Here is a 16,144-nt window from a genome sequence, read left to right as displayed (position 1 = left end):
GTGGGGGCTAGCTGCCAAGAAGGCAGGCCCTCATTCTGAACAGTGTCCACAGAGCTGCAGGAGTTGGCTTCCATATAACCAAGTGGGTGGAAGCCAGCCCTGGGGCTGCAGGTTTTGGGTTCTTGGGCAGTTTCATGGGGCCTGTATCTGAACAGCAGGTGGCTGAGTGCTTCTGGGGCATGATAGGTAAGGGCAGGAGAGAGCAAAGGAGGCAGGTGTGGGAATGGGCTCAGGGTTTTTGTTTATGGACATGCGGGTGTCCTAGGCAGATGGCAGAAGGAAGGGCACCCAGGACTCCATGGTCAGCCTACAGTCTGGCTGGGCAAAAATACCACGTGTGTGCTGGCACCAAAGGGCACGGGAAACTTGCCACTGTTTCTTCACCTGTAAATGGGTGACATGAGAGACTCAAACATGAGAGGCCTGGGGCAAAGCATAGGATCCACTGTGTAGTCCCCAGGCTACCCAGCCAGCTTGAGAGAGCCCGGGACTTATGAAAGACAAGGGTGAAAACAGAAGCAGGGGCACCAACAGAGAACTCTCGACCTGGAAACTTTCTATAGACCCATGTCAGACTGACAACTTTGCAGCCCCAAAGAAATGGACATATTTGCAACTATTCTCCTCAGGATAAATGAACAGTCTGAGCCCCTTCCACCCCACCTTCTCCAGGAAGGCTCCCAGACTTCCCCCAACTCTGGTTAATTGTTCCCTTGTCTGAGCTCAGAGCTCCTCTTGTCTGCACCCTACAGTTTAGCACTTAATCAGACACAGCTGTGCATTCCTCTCTAATTGTTTTGAGTGTGTTTGTCCTGTCTCCGGGGCAAGATTACAGCTTCCTCTGGGTCAGGGACTCACAATCTTTGGGAGAGAGTGCCTGGGAGAGGTGTGGGTGCATGTGAGGGGCTTATGAATGAGAGAAATCACTCACATTCCTACAGCGCTTTGCAATTTAGAAAGTTATTTACTTAAGTTGTCTCCTCTATTCCTTACAATTGTCCTGAAGAAGAGAGAACATAAGTAGCAGAGGTGAGGCAAGCCTGGGATTCCTGATTTACACTCAGTGCCTCATAGGGGTTCTTTTGCTGGACAGAAAAGCCCCCAGTGGAGAAGAGGGGGAGGGAAGAAGGGAGGCCTCCACAGGCCTTTCTCCCTGATGGGAATCTCGGGGAGGAGAAAGAAGTCAGGGGATGTGGCCCTGGCTTGCAGGGCTCCTGTGACAGGCTTCATAGAGACAACTAGGGCAATGCCATCTGGACCCATTGTGTTTGCTTTCATGCCCCCCACCTCCCCCCACCTTCCCCCACCCCCCCCAACGCCACCCCACCCTACCCCCAGATCCTCTATGCTGCCATCAACCCACAGTTCCCTCCCCTTTCTGGAAGTTTCCCATCTTCTGAACCAGTCACTCCTTCCTCACGCTCTTAAGACTTTTTAGCTCCTGGCTCCGTGGCCTTCACACCATGACCCTGACCCCAGTTCTTGCCCACAGCTTCCTGGATGGCTTCACTATCCGCCCAGACGACCCACCCAATACCCTGCCTCTCAATCTCTTGACCTTATATTCTCCAGTGACTTTCTCCTCTACTCTCCTCCATCACATCCTGGCTTTGTCATCATCCTAAACCTCTCCACCTTCTGAACCACAAACCTAAGCATCCAAAACTCTGACTCCATCCCCTCTCCTTCCAGCATGACTGAGCCTTGGCCATTTTGATCCTTCTAGCCCATTCACTTCTGTCCTTTCTCTCTGGTCACACATCATGTCAGCCCTACTTTTGCCAAGGTTCTCAACTCCTTGGCAAAAAGAATTTGCTCCTCTGTGCTAGCAGTTCCTTCACGTGAGCCTGCACCAGAGCAGACAGCTGAGCTCTGCTGGAGGAAATCACAGAGGAGGGCCAAAGGGTGCCTTGCAAGTTCAAACCACCAACCTTAGGAGGGTTGCCATGCTCCCTTGCCATCCAGCAGTATCTCTGGTCATCTCAGCCCTCCCACCTTCTGCACTGACAGTGTCAAATGTTCTCCACTCTCTTCAGATCCCTCCTTGCCCTGCTCCCAACCTCCTCCCCAGACTGAGAGGAAGATATGCAGTGGAAAGATGCATCGTCATTTTCATATACCAAACCTGCTGGTCCAGTTGATTCCTAACCTCCCAGCTCCTGTTATAATAGAGGAGGCAGCCTCCCGCATGAGGCCAGCCTTGCCACTCAGACTCTGTTTCACCCTCTCCCATGGTCACAGGGACCATCTTTATTCATTGTCCTTTCTCTGCTGTACCTTCATCTTCTGTTTCTCTATAAGGTCTTTCCCATCGACATTTAAACACATTCAATTTATTCTACCCTAAAATAAACTAAAATAAACCCATTGCTGGCATACCATTCTTCCCCAGTTATTTCCATCTCTGAACCTTCACAGTCAAACCTTTCAAGATTTGCCTGTAGTCAGTCCCTTTCTCCATTTCTTCATCTCTTACTCACTTCTCAGTCCACTCCAGTTTATCTCTCATCCCTTCACCCCACAAGTCACTGCTTGTAAAAGTCCCAATGACACCAAGGACACTCAATCCAGTGGATGTATTCAGGTTTCACTTCCCTTGGGTCTCTCAGCCATTTTGAGTGTTGCTGTCTACTGCCTCTTTATGACACATTCTTGGGCTCCATGGCCCCACTTCCGAAAACTCCTATTTTATTTTCCCCCTGCCTCTCTGGGTGCTCCTCCACCTCTGCCAGATAGTTTGCCTCTGGCCAGCCTTTAGATAGGGAAGCCCTGGTGGCTCAGTGGTAAAGAATCCACCTACCAATGCAGGAGATGTGGGTTTGATCCCTGGGTTGGGAAGATCCCCTGGAGGAGGAAATGGCAACCCACTCCAGTATTCTTGCATGGAGAATCCCATGGACAGAGGAGCCTGACAGGCTACAGTCTATAGAATTGCAAAGAGTTGGACAGGAGTTAACGACTGAGCATGCTCACCGGCCTTTAGATAAGAGTTTCTCAGGCTCAGTTGCAGGTCCTCTTCTGGTAGGCTCTACACATTTCCAGGATACCATCTCACTCTTGGGACTTCACTGCCATCTCTATAACAGCCATTTCAACCCCAGCCTCTCTACAGAGAACCAGACCCTACAGCCAACCACCTACTCACCATCTCCACTTGGACATCTTACAGGCACCTCAAACCCACCTTGACCAAATGTGAACCTTTGAAAGGTTTTCTCAATCCTCCTTTCCCAAAGGTCCCCTAACTCAGAACATGGCACCGCCACCCATCTGGTTGAAGAAGCAGAGACCTGGAACTTCTTGCTTCTTCCCTAGCTGAGCAGTTGCCACATCTTGTGGTCTTGTCTGTTATCTACTTCTTTCTATATGTTCTCTGGCTCAGACAAACAGCCCTTTGCTTTATAGCAGCCGCCCCTGAACTGTTCCTCCACACAACTTCCCTGCTTCTTCTTCACACTAAGTCAGAGTAATCCCACTGAAAATGGTATAGTAGGCCCTGGATGATCTATCTACTAGTCTCTGCCTACTTCTCCAGCCTCCTCCTCAACCACACCCCCTTATGTAGCCTGAACATGCCAGGAACTCTTCTCCACTCTCCTCTCCTCTTTGCCTGAGTAAATCCGGCTCACCCTTCAGAGCTCAACTCAAATGTTACCTCCTTTTGGGTTCCCCAGACAAATGGTCCCTCCACCTTGCACTCCCTTTGACCAATATCACCATTGTAATCATACAATTGATAGTTCATTTAATTGTTAAGTTCCTCTCTCTCCTGCTAGACTGTGAGCTCCAAGAGGGAAGAGTGTGTCTGTGTTCCACTCCAGTGACTAGCCCTGTGTCATGCACCTGGTAGGTGGTCAACTCATATTTGTTAAATAAATGAATAATACATATTTACCTACTTATGATGGACCCAAGCCCCAACCCTAGGGGAGAGACTGCAGCCAAGTGGGCATTTAGCATTGGGTAATTTAGCGGAAGAGTGGAATTCAGCATTGAGTAATTCCCCCCAAGACACAGTGTAATAGTTACAGATACACTCCCAGCTGCGTTAATTAATGGCACTATGGAGAGAATGTGCTTTTTTTTTTAAATTCCAAGCCCTGGGCAGCTTTTGGCAGCTGCAGAGGATACTGCTTAATTTCCTGTTGGTTGCCAGCTGATATTGTAGTAGCTCCTTTACTAAAACCCCTTGGCTGGCAGTCTCTGGAAATATGTCTGTGACTACTAAGAGTGCATTTAAAGGGAAAGCATATGTGTAGAAACAATATAATGATCTGATGGCAAAAAAAATCTTCAGATGTCATTCTTGTCCCATCACAGCCTTTAAAGGTCAGAAAAGCAGCACAGAGACATTTTTATATAAACCAATAAACATGGTTGTTGTTCAGTCGCTAAGTTGTGTCTGACTCTTTGCGACCACATGAACTGCAGCACACCAGGCTTCCCTATCCTTCACTATCTCCTGGAGTTTGCTCAAACTCATGTCCATTCAGTCAGTGATACCATCCAACCATTTCATCCTCTGCTGCCCTCTTCTCCTGCCCTCAATCTTTCCCAGCATCAGGATCTCTTCCAATGAGTCAGCTCTTCACATCAGATGGCCAAAGTATTGGAGCTTCAGCTTCAGCATCAGTCCTTCCAATGAATATGCAGGGTTGATTTCCTTTAGGATTGACTGGTTTGATCTCCTTGCTGTCCAAGGGACTCTCAGGAGTCTTCTGCAGCACCACAAAAAGCATCAATTCTTTGGTGCTCAGCCTTCTTTATGGTCCACCTCTCACATCCATATATGACTACTGGAAAAACCATAGCTTTGAGCTTTGACTATAGGCCTTTGTCAGCAAAGTGAAGTTTCTGCTTTTTAATATGCTCTCTAGGTTTGTCATAGCTTTTCTTCCAAGGAGCAAGCATCTTTTAATTTCATGGTTGCAGTCATCATCTGCAGTGATTTTGGAGGCCAAGAAAATAAAATTTATCACAGTTTCAACTTTCCCCCCAACTATTTGGCATGAAGTGATGGGACCAGATGCTAAGAGCTTAGTTTTTTGAATGTTAAGTTTTAAGCCAGCTTTTCCCCTCTCCTCTTTCACTTTCATCAAGAGGCTCTTTAGTTCCAATTCAGTTTCTGCCACTAAAGTGGTATCTGCATATCTGAGGTAGTTGATATTTCTCTGGGCTATTTTGATTCCAGCTTGTGAGTCATCCAGCCCAGCATTTCACATGATGTACTCTGCATAGAAGTTAAATAAGCAGGGTGACAATAGACAGCCTTGACATACTCCTTTCCCAGGAACATGGACTTGACATTAAGTATTTTGACACAGAATGAAAGACACAGGCTCATTTGTTTATTAATTTATATACTCTGTAGAGCTCTTAAAATTTTTTCTAATATCTTGAATTCTTTAAAAATGTTTTATTAGTTTTCTAAATTATGAAAGTTAATATGTGTGTTAGTCCTTCAGTCGTACCTGATTCTTTTCGACCCCGTGGACTGTAGTCCACCAGGTTCCTCTGTCCACGAGATTCTCCACATAAGAAAACTGGAGTGGGTTGCCATTTCCTTCTCCAGGGGATCTTCCCAACCCAGGGAATGAACCCGGGTCTTCCACACTGAAGGCAGATTCTTTACCACCAGGGAAGCCCCATGAAAGTTAATATAACTGGAAAGAAAAAAAAATTCAGAGTCAGTAAGGTTATAGAACTCATCTCCCTTCCTTCTGACACCTCAACCTCACATCTGGGGTAATGGTGGTTGACAGCTCATCTGCATGCTTCCAGATGTTTTTCTATGAATTATCAAAAGTCCGACTGGACTTTATGTCCCAGTCTTAGGAGAATCATGTGATCAACATAAAAGCAAAAAGGACTGAAGGCTGCAAATCAAAGCTTTCCCAGATCTGACTCAGAATTCCTGTTTGTGGAGGACCGCACCCGTGAGGTGAGCCTCAGTGCATCCAGCAGCAACCAGCTGCCCTTTTGCTCTGAGTTTGGATTAAGAGTAAGGGCCCACAGTTGAGCTGGCCGAGCTCAAAGGTGCTTGAAATGACTACTTTCACAATTCCTTCTCTTTCAGGTAATTTAGCCTCAGAAGGCCTCCCGAAAAATGCACATAATTGCGGGTGTGGTGTTCTTAATTTCTTAGTCTGATTATCTAAGGGGGATTGCTTTCTTCCTTGAGAGATAAATACCTGGGGGAGGAGGGCGCTTTCAGGTGCGCCTCTGGCCAGCCTTACCTCCCGGCGGTGTGCAAGGGGACGAGTTGCCTGCGCTGGCTCTTTCAAACCAGCACGACCTCTCCATCCGGTCGCGCCGGGCTTACCTGGGGCCCTCACACTTGTGTCAATAGCGACTTAGACTCACTTAAGAATGCAGTGCGCTGGCAAGCCGGCGGGGGCACTGGTAAAGGAGGGTGGTGGGTCAGAGGTCCTCGGAATTCCGGCGGGTGCTTGCGGTTAGCGCCAAGTCCCCATCTTGCCGGAGGGATGTGTTCAGCCATTAAGGCTGCACCTAGGGGTCCGCCCTGCCCCCTGGGGCCGCGGCGCGGGTTCGAGGCCCAGGGTCTGGACATCTTGTGTTTCTGGCTTCCCGAGTCTCGCATGGGACCTGGAGGAAACACCAAAACTCCTCTCCCCACGTCCTGGGCGGCTTTCATAAAACCGAAGATCCGGTGCCGGTGCCAAGTAGGCGTCATTCGGGCACCTAAGAGATGGTGGCAAGTACTGGATGGGCAGAGAACAACTGTCAAGTCCCCTTTTGGCCTTGTTTCTCCCTACCCCCATCTTCCATAATGGAACCCCAAGATCAGCCCAGGCGTTTGGGCCGCCGGGGTTCGGTCTAGGACCTGTCACGAACTGACTCCGGCCAGAAGACGCCACTGGAGTCCTCGCTCAGGCGCTTAGTTTCCCAACACCGGATGTATTACAAGAGGGGCGACCACACCAGGGATTTGGGTTAGACTGGAGTTGGAAAATAGTTCTTTTGAACTGAGAACTGCCCTTTCCCCACCGAGGGTCTAGTTCTTGGGGGGGAGTCTCCTTCCCCCCCAGCTTAAGACTGCTTTCCAGGTGAGGGCGCCGAGGTTCCCCGGAAACCAGGAGGAACGCGGAGCTCCGGCTGATCGTGGGCGCGCACAGCTAGGCAAGCTGGAGCTGAGCCGTCCCCAAACTCCGGGCGCCGGGCCTCTGGCCGGGCGGGGCGGCGACGTGAGGGGCGGTGCCGAGCCTGATTGGTACGTCGGATGGGGGCGGGGCCAGGAGAGCTCCGCTGCGGCGGCGACGGAGCCGGGAGCCGGAGCTGGGAGCCAGGCAGTGGCCGAGGCGGCAACAAGTGCCGGAGCTGAGCCGAGCCTGGGGCCGAGCCGAGCCAAGGCGGAGCCACCCCGCCGCCGACGCCGCCGGGCTGCCCCATCGCGGGCGCCACGCATGGAGCGAGAGCGGCGGTGGTCGCCGGGCTGAGCCGCGCGGAGCGGCCGGGACGTGGATGCAGCCGCGATCTCCCGCCCCCGCCCCGCCGAGTAGGAGCTGCTCCCGGACAAGGTAGGGCTGGGCGGGTGTGCACGCCTCACCTCCGCAGGCCGGCCCCGCGCCCTCCTCTCTCTGTGGTCCCCGGCTTCCCCGCCACGAGACCCTCCTCTCTCCCTCCACCATCCGCTTCCTCGAGGGTGCCGGCTTCGCACCGGCGCCCCAGCGGAGGGATCAAACTCTAGTATCTTCCTGCCGCATCTTGGCGTCCCGGTCCTCCCGCTCGCCCCCACCTCCTCCGCTACCTTCCTGGTCCTAGAGGAAGAGGTTAACGAAACCCGCGGCAGCGTGTCTTTCGAGCCTCTTGCCCCATTCCATACCTCCCCTCCTGGGACTCGGGAACAACCCCCCCTCCTCCCCGCTGCACCCCGACTTCCGGGGGAGCCCGCGCCGGGGGGATGCAGGCGTTGAGAAAGGGGGGCGTCAGAGGCCCTGGCGTTCTCATCTGGGTTGCACAGGTGTTTTGGGGAAGGGGCCGTGCTTGATCTACGCTGCACCCCCGCACCCCACCCTCATACTGCGCTGCCTCCCGTGCCGCATGGGGCGATCAGGTGTTCCGAGAGCCGCGAGCAGTCGCTCCCCACCCCCATCCACCCGCCGCTGCCAACCTCTAGGTCCCTAAAGGCTGGTTTCTGTGAAACTTACGAGAAACCTTTCGCGTTGACCTCTACAGAAATATTCCACGCTGCCCGCGTTGAATGATTAACCAGGCTTCTTGACTGAAACCTGGGATGGGGGGAAGGGTGGGTGCTGCGGGAGCGGGTCTAGCCGGCCTCTGCGAACCACCTTGCGTGGGGCGGGGGTGGGGTGTGGGCGTGGAGGGGTGCGGACTCCGCGAAGGCCGCTACCGCAGGTCCTGGAAGCTGCCCCGCGACGGCAGGCGGACCCTTCCGGAGCCTGTAAAACCGAGTCACCTTAATTTCCAGGCCGTGGTATTTTCCACTCAGGGCTGGGGATCCCCAGAACCCACTGTCTCCCCATCAAGTGAGGAGGAGCGGCCGAGATACTCAGCACGAGTGTCACGGCGTGAAAGCAGATCTCTGAAAATAATGTATATATTTTAAACCTGGACTGAAGAGGAGGCTCCTTCTCCTTAAAACAGAGGGGTGATTTGTTTGTCTTTTCTCCCCTGCCCTCCATCCATGGCCTCCTGAACCTCCCTAACTTCGCAGAACGGTAGTTTGGAACAATTCTACCACATTCTTCTGCCGCTCCCTTGTTGGAGCCTTGCTGTAGATTTTCAGATTGCAAAGCCAGGTGGTGAATATGGGCTTCTACTTGTTATAACAAATCCTTCCAGTGTAATGTAGCCCCGGGAGGTAAGGGGATAGTTAAAGAGGTGGCCAACAGGGCCTGGACTGGGACTAGGAAGGCGGAGACCCAGTCCAGCTTAGCCCTGAGGCTCTCAACCGGAGCGTCTCATGGTTTCTCCGCTGTGGATCTGACAGCTGACCCAGAGGGAAAGTAGGGCTGGGCCGACACTTCTTCCCTCAGTCTTAGTTCCCACTTCTGTTTCTTTTGAATTGCAGGCAGATTCTTTACCGTCTGAGCCACCAGGGAAGCCACCTTCTTTTGAATAGAAGTTATTAATAAGCTTGGTGGAATTTGGGAGAGTGTTACACAGAGTCCCAGGGCTCTTAAACCAGATTAGATTTTAAGACCAGGGAAGAGTCCTACACGATTTAGCAACTAAACAAGAGCAGGATAATGTTTGCCAGACTCCTCGCTCTACATCACGGGGGATTGTGTGCGTTCTCAGTTGCTCAGTGGTGTCTGATTCTTTGTGAGAGTCGATGGAAGCCATGGACTGTATGTAGCCCACCAGGCTCCTCTGTCCATGGGATTATCCCAGCAAGAATACTGGATTGGGTTGCCATTTCCTCCTCCAAGTGATCCTCCCAACCCAGGGATTGAACCTATGTCTCCTGCGTTGGCAGGCAGATTCTTTTATCACTGAGCCACTTGGAAAACCCATCATGGGGGTGGGGGGTGGGGTTTTAAGAAATGCTTAGTAAGTGGTGGTCATTGTTGAATCAGTACACAAGTTCCTCCAGACGCCAACTTCCCCTTAACAAAAACAGTAACCATTTAGATTTGTTGGAGACTGAAATCAGCCAAATTTGGCAGATGGCAGATAGTTTTTGAAATCCAGGGAATGAGGTAATCTTTTGAGGAAAATAAGCATAATATGCTTGTAAAAGTTACAAATTTTTTTCTGGGTTTCTGATGGAGAGCTGAGTGTACATAGGTGGCTTGTAATTTTGAAGATTTCCTTGTTTTTTGCTTTTTAAAGCCCACAGTTTAGATTTCTCTGATATGCTAAAGGTTTGCTAAAAATAGGAAAGTGAAACTGATAATTCATGGTTGATTTTTCATTGCACAATTTACTCGGATGTGTGGCTATTTTTTTTTTAAAGGTTACACTAGGAAATGAATGAGAATCCAAAAAAGTTAATAATCATTTTGCTTTATCTTAACCTGATGCATTGTTGGTATAAAACTAAGGTGTTCTGGGTAGAAGTGTGTGGGACTTTTTCAGCTGATGTACGGTTAAGCGAAAAAGTGAATCCTTTGTTTCTCAAACTTTGAAACTGTAGGAGAGGAAAATTTTTTTTGCCTTCTAAGTTCTTTGGCTGATCTGATAATTAAATTGATCTCAGATTAATCGGAGAAAAACATTTCTATGTACGGGGATTAAAAACATGCGACCCAAAGAAGTGACCACAGCAGGCAGCTTTCTTACCTTTTCGACAAGGAAACAAATTTGTGAAGAATTGACAAAACAAAGGGGTTTGGGTTTAGGGTAACTGATCAGCCAAGGAGTAACAAGGTTTGTTTGTGCAACCTTCTCAGCCCTGAATTCCCTATCTCTGGTGATAAGGATGCCTTCTACCCTCCTGGTGCAGGGGGGGTACCTTCTTACGAAAGATTGATCTGCTTTCAGGGGAACAGAGAGGGTGAGAGTGTCCTTATACTGGCTGGTCTCTCAAGTAACTTTAATTCAAAATAATCATTGTGTCAAACTGCCATATTTAAGGGTGGCATATTCTGTTCCCCTTCAAAACTTCAAAGTTTTAATGTTTTCTGACAATGCTTTTTTTTTGGGTTTTTCCCCCCAGCCATAGTTTAGGAGTGCTGAACCAGAGCTGTAAATGTACTTGAGTGAGGCACACCCTGTTCTTAACATACTGGTCAGTGGTTTTCATTCATTCTAGCTGGCCTGTGTCCTGTGCTTAGTTGCTCAGTCGTTTCCAACTCGATGCGACCCCATGAACTGCAGCCCACCAGACTCCTCTGTTCTGGGAATTCTCCAGGTAGAATACTGGAGTGGGTTGCCTTGCCCTCTTCCAGGGGATCCTCCCAACCCAGGCATCGAACCCAGGCTTAATTGGCCATATTTGACACTACTTAGTTTTTTTTTTTTTTTAACAGTTTTATTAGGCAGGTTCTTAAAGACGTTAAAAATTAATCAATGCAAATGGTTACTTTTAGAAATTTTGCAGTTCTTGCATCTGGAATAATATTGGGTTATGTAATCTTGCAGCATGCCCAACAGTGGTGCGTGAGTTACCAATGCTGAAAAATTCTCATAAAGTCCTTTTGGTCTTATTTGCAAATACTCAGGAGGAATTAAAATCATTTCAGTCAATTGCTTGGCCTTTTTGGTGTGTACAGGTTGTTAAAACACGAATTAAACTGGGCTCTGAATTCGAAGGTTGGGTTTCCTGGCTTGCATAATCCACGGCACCTAGTGAAGACATACACCCAACACGTGTGGAGTCAGCTGTCCCTCCTCACTTCCCCAGAGATGGGATAACTGTAACTAGACGCTTGCCAAACTGTCTCCAAATTGTGGGTGAATAAATTCCTCTCTCAGGAGAGGCAATTACCTCTTGACTAAAGAGGTACATGGATGTGTGGGGTAAGGCTTGGAGCAAATTGATGTAACAATTTCATCATCCCCAGCCGATGATGAGATTTTGCTAGTCTGAACAAAGCTTAGGTGGGAAGAACTTGTTACTTGATGGAGAGTTTGTTAATCGGACATATGCAGCACAAAGACTTTACTGCTGGGAAAAGTTGTTTGAGTTTTCTGTTACAACTTGCGTTGAGATTTTACACTCACTGCCTTAATGCCCCTACTGTGAGTTTTATGCTCTTTGCCCACCAACTTTTGTCTTCTTGCCTTGTCTTAGTTTTTGTAACAAAATCCAAACTTCTCTTGGGGGTCAGCACCGTTGATAAAGTTACAACATATGTCTTGAAATATTTTGTGTAGTTTTATTTAGGTACTTCCATAGATAACTCTAAGGATTTTGTTACAAATTACTTTCTCTGCATCTATGAACATTCCTTTAGAGCAAGGTTTAAAATTATTTTCATTCTGATGTGGCTACAGAGGGGAAATTCCCAGTAGTAAGGAAATTGATACTTTCTACTTTTCATTCTGTAACATTTAAAAATAGATTTATTGTTCTAATGCCTCCACTCTGGTGGAATTAGGATGTACTTCATTTACCAGAATGTTTTGAAAAACTGACTATCCAAGGGAGTCAATTCTAGAGTATGGTCAGTTCTGTCAAGTGGTTGTGTGATACTTAGTGGTTAAAGAGCATGAACTTGGAGGTGGTGGTGATGTTTAGTTGCTAAGTCATGTGCAACTTTCTGGGACTCCATGGACTGTAGCCTTCTAGTCTCCTCTGTCCATGGGATTTCCCAGACAAGAATACTGGAGTGGCTTGCCATTTCTGTCTCCAGGGGATCTTCCCTACTCAGGGATCGAACTCATGTCTCCTGCATTGACAGGTGGATTCCTTACTGCTGAGCCACCTGGGAAACCCTTAAAGTATGTAAAGTGCTCTAATATTAAGTGTGCAGCTCATGTGGGTCCACAGCTAAATCAAGAAAATGATTTCAGTACCCCAGAAGGTCCCTGTGCCACTTTCTAGTCAGTCTCCAGCCCCTAGAGGGAACCATTATTCTGACTTACATCATCTTAGATATGATGCATATCATCATATGTTGGTTTTGCCTGTTCTTGAACTCCATTTAAGTGGAATTTTCAGACTCATACAGTGTGTAGTCTTGTGAGACAGACCTGGATTTGAGTTTCATTTTTGCCACTTACTCTGATGTGATTACTGTGTGATAATTACTCTAAGCCTCAGTTTCCTCATTAGTGAAATAGGGGAGATTATCTCAGATTTGCTAAGAAAATTAATTTGATGATACACCTAAAATACCTAGCACTGTGCCTGACATACAGTTTTCTTTGTCCTCCTTTTATTTCTTTAAAAAGATGGTAACTAAAGCAACTATATCTTCTGTGTTTTAATATACTGTTTCACTAAATAAAAGCTGTGTAGGTCTTCTATTGAAAGTTAGAAGGCAGATCTTTGTTGAGTCAACACTTTGCTGTTGTAGCATTCAGCTTAAATAGGACCTATTATTTGTTGATAGTTGATCACCTATCATTTTTGATATTTCCTCTGTAAGTCATAAAATAACAGTCTTTGAAATGTCCCTTTTAGAGCCGATTAGTCACCTGTGTGATGTGAGCTAAGGTGCAGTGATGACAGCTGGTTCACACATGTCTGTGAAACCCGTGGAAGAGTTTGATTTAGATAAGAGACATCAGTAAGTGCCCAGGGTATCCAGAACAATATTTTACTGCCTTATGTTTTGTAAAATAATTATTTCAGAGTGAAAGCGCAGGGCCAGTTGTTAATTGCATGCTTCAGACAACCCATTTAAAACAGTTTCAAGTTTTATAGTCTTCCTTTATAAGTGGTATTGTATATTCAGTGGTCTCATGTTGCCAGTGTTTGTGCTTTTTTAAAAAATATATATACTTTGGATTTTTGGAACCATTTTTTAAGTGTATCTTGATGGTACTATGGCATTCTTTCTAAAAGACTTTTTTTCTTATGTTTATTTAGGGAAGCAATCAAGATCATGTGAAGAGAATAAAGTTAATTCCATCTCTTAATACTGTAATTGCGGTTAATTGGTTGAGATCCTTCTGGGTGCTTTTTTCTACATCTGTATACTTGCAGAATGAGACTAGGAAAAGCCCGTTGCCAATGCTTTAGGCAAATATAAAGCAGATTGTATGGGCCTTGCTAGTGGTGCCTGGCTGAGGGGACAGAAGGTTTTGAAGGCCTGGATTCAGGTCCATCCTCACTCTGGCCCTACTTGTGTTGGGACCATGCAGTCCCCAGAGGCTCCATCATGGGGATCCCTGGCCTCCAGATTACAGTGGCCAAGGGGGAAAATGTGTCCTTGGACAATCCTACCCACCTACCACCTGAGATCTCAAGATGATTTATAACAAAAGGGTCACTTTGTTCACTTAGCCAGCATGCAGTGAGTGAGCACTTCGTGGATGTCTAGCACGATGCTTGGCTCCTTGTGAATTCCTCAATGGGTCAGGCACAGTGCTTGTCATCAAGGAGTTAGCAATCTGGTCAGAACTCTAACCAGAAACTGTTGAAGGAGTACTCTGATAGAGAGAGGTGCAAGAAGAGTGCAGAGTTGGGGGCAGCCAAGAACGGCTTCGGAGGAAGTTGAGTTTGGGCTTAGCCTTGATGGATGAATAAGTAACTTAGGGGCAGAGAAAGGAGGGCAGAGGCGGTGGGGATCGCAGGCTTGTGGCCCTTTTTCGGGGAAGCAGCGCGTGATCCCGTGGGTTTGGAGGGCAGGGTGCTTTAGGGAGAGGTCATAGGACACCATGCAGCCTTGATGACTGTGGGAAGAAGCAGTGCCTGGTCAGGGAGGTCATGGGGAGCCATGGAAAGTCCTTGCAGAGAGGACATGTTGACATGTCATGGTCAGGCTTGCGTTTATCAGGAAGATGAGCTTGAGCCAGAGAGATGGGTGTGAGGGGGTTGTGATCGTGGGCCTAGGTCATTTCATGGTCTCCTAATGGGTCTCCCTGCTTCCCATTTGCCCCACAACAGTCTGTTCTCAGGAAGAAGCTGGGGGCATCTTTAAAAACGGAAATTGCGTTACATAACTTCTTTACTCAGAACCCTCCGGTGGCCTCAAGTCTCCTTCAGAGTAAAGCCAACATTCTCTGTCACCTGTCAGCCTTCGGTTCAGTTCACCGCCTCTCCTAGTGTTGCAGCTGGAAGTCAATTCTGACTCCACGTTTCTTTGAGTTGCTTTCCGTTGCTTTTGTTATTATAATCATACATGATGGCCTGTCTCAGAGAAACCTGCCCCTCTGCCTGACTGTTAAGCTAAAATGCCTTTGTTCAGAACCCTGTCCGCCTGGAGATGGCAGGGAGAAATAAATCAACACATCCCCCTGTCCGAGGCTTGCCATTCTAGAAGATATTTGCCTTTTTACTTTGTTTCCTCCCCTCTCTCCCCCCATCTCTGATCCATAAAAGAACCTGGCATCCGAACCTGACAAGATGGTTATTTGAGACTTTAGTCTGCCATCTTCTTGGTCAGCCGGCTCTCCGAATAAAGTCGTGTTCCTTGGCCCAGCACCTCGTCTCTTGGATTTATTGGCCTGTGTAGTGGCGAGGAGAACGAGCTTGGACCCGGTGACATTAGTTCTCCCCCTGCTCAAGTCTCTGCAGCCGTGTTGGCCTTCGGGCTCGCCTGTCTCTGGCCTTTACATCGGTTGTCCGCTCTTGGAATTGCCTCCCCCCGCTCCCGCCCCACAACCTACTCTCTGAAAAGAGAGGCTATCTCTAACCCTTTCCTTCCTTTCCCCCTGTACTGTGCCTTGTATTTCGTCTAAACACTATCAACCTTGTGATAATCAGCCACATAACTTCATTCTTCTTGGTCTGTTTGAAACATTGCTTGGTTTAAGTAGGTGCTTGATGTGTGTTGAATTAGGTCACTTCATCAGTCTTGCTGGGGGAAAACTGAGGGCCCAAACCAGGTCAGGGATGGTACAGTATTAAAGTGTGTGTGTGTGTGTGAGAGAGAGAGATTTATTTGAAAGTGAGAGGGAAAAAGATTCTCATAGTGGATGGCAGGAGATTTGGAAGGCAGGTGTGAAGGAAGTGAGCTACACATCCGAGTACATCTGGACATTTCTTAACGGGACACCGGAGGCAGTAGTGTGTGGAAGAGGGTCTGGAGGACAGGAGTGTAAGGTGAAGGAAGATGCAACGTAGGCTTGAGCCCAGAACTGTGGAGAGTGCCCATTTGGGGCGATGGGCCAGGAGCAGAGGCTGCCAAGATGCACAAGAACCACTAGAGAATTGGGGATAAGAGATGGTCTTGAACTTGTGGTGAGGTAGGGGTGGTAGCCAGCAGTTAGGTGCTCTGGGAAGTCAGGAGAGGCCACGGACTCTGAAGTTTCTAGAGGGTGAAGGGGAAGGGAAAGTCAAGGCACAACAAAGGGGTGTGGCGAGGCAGACAACATTTTCTGGAAGTTGATGGAGAAGGGAAAGCTCTGCCTGTGCCTGGAGCCGCTGGAGAGGGAGTGCGTTGAGGTGGGGGATGAAGTGGAGATTGTCACTGATACAGCAGCCCAGGCGCCGCAGGGGAGGGCGGTCTTGTGGGGGTTGGGGAGTGACTTACTGAAAAGGGAGACTGGTCCATGTGGAGAACTAGAAGTAGGTTTTGGTCCCTGAGCTGATATTAAGTATCTTTGT

The 16,144-nt window shown here is 48.3% G+C and overlaps 1 protein-coding gene across 2 annotated transcripts in view; it reads left to right on the top strand.

Annotated features, from left to right (window-relative positions):
* The window catches only part of B3GNT2 (UDP-GlcNAc:betaGal beta-1,3-N-acetylglucosaminyltransferase 2), a 60,816-nt gene that overhangs the window by 20,790 nt on the left and 23,882 nt on the right, over positions 1-16,144 (top strand). The window contains exon 1 of one of the 2 annotated variants that reach the window (XM_081588438.1): positions 7,448-7,538. The exons of the other annotated variant lie outside the window; for it this stretch is intronic. The gene's annotated coding sequence lies outside the window, so the exon portion shown is untranslated. Of the gene's footprint in view, positions 1-7,447; positions 7,539-16,144 lie in introns of those variants that run through there. 2 annotated transcript variants of the gene reach the window in all.

This window comes from Giraffa tippelskirchi, chromosome 4, assembly GCF_054371585.1.
Source record: "Giraffa tippelskirchi isolate mGirTip1 chromosome 4, T2T-mGirTip1v1.2.pri, whole genome shotgun sequence".
Lineage (NCBI taxonomy): Eukaryota > Metazoa > Chordata > Mammalia > Artiodactyla > Giraffidae > Giraffa > Giraffa tippelskirchi.
This window is presented reverse-complemented; position numbering and strand designations above follow the sequence as displayed.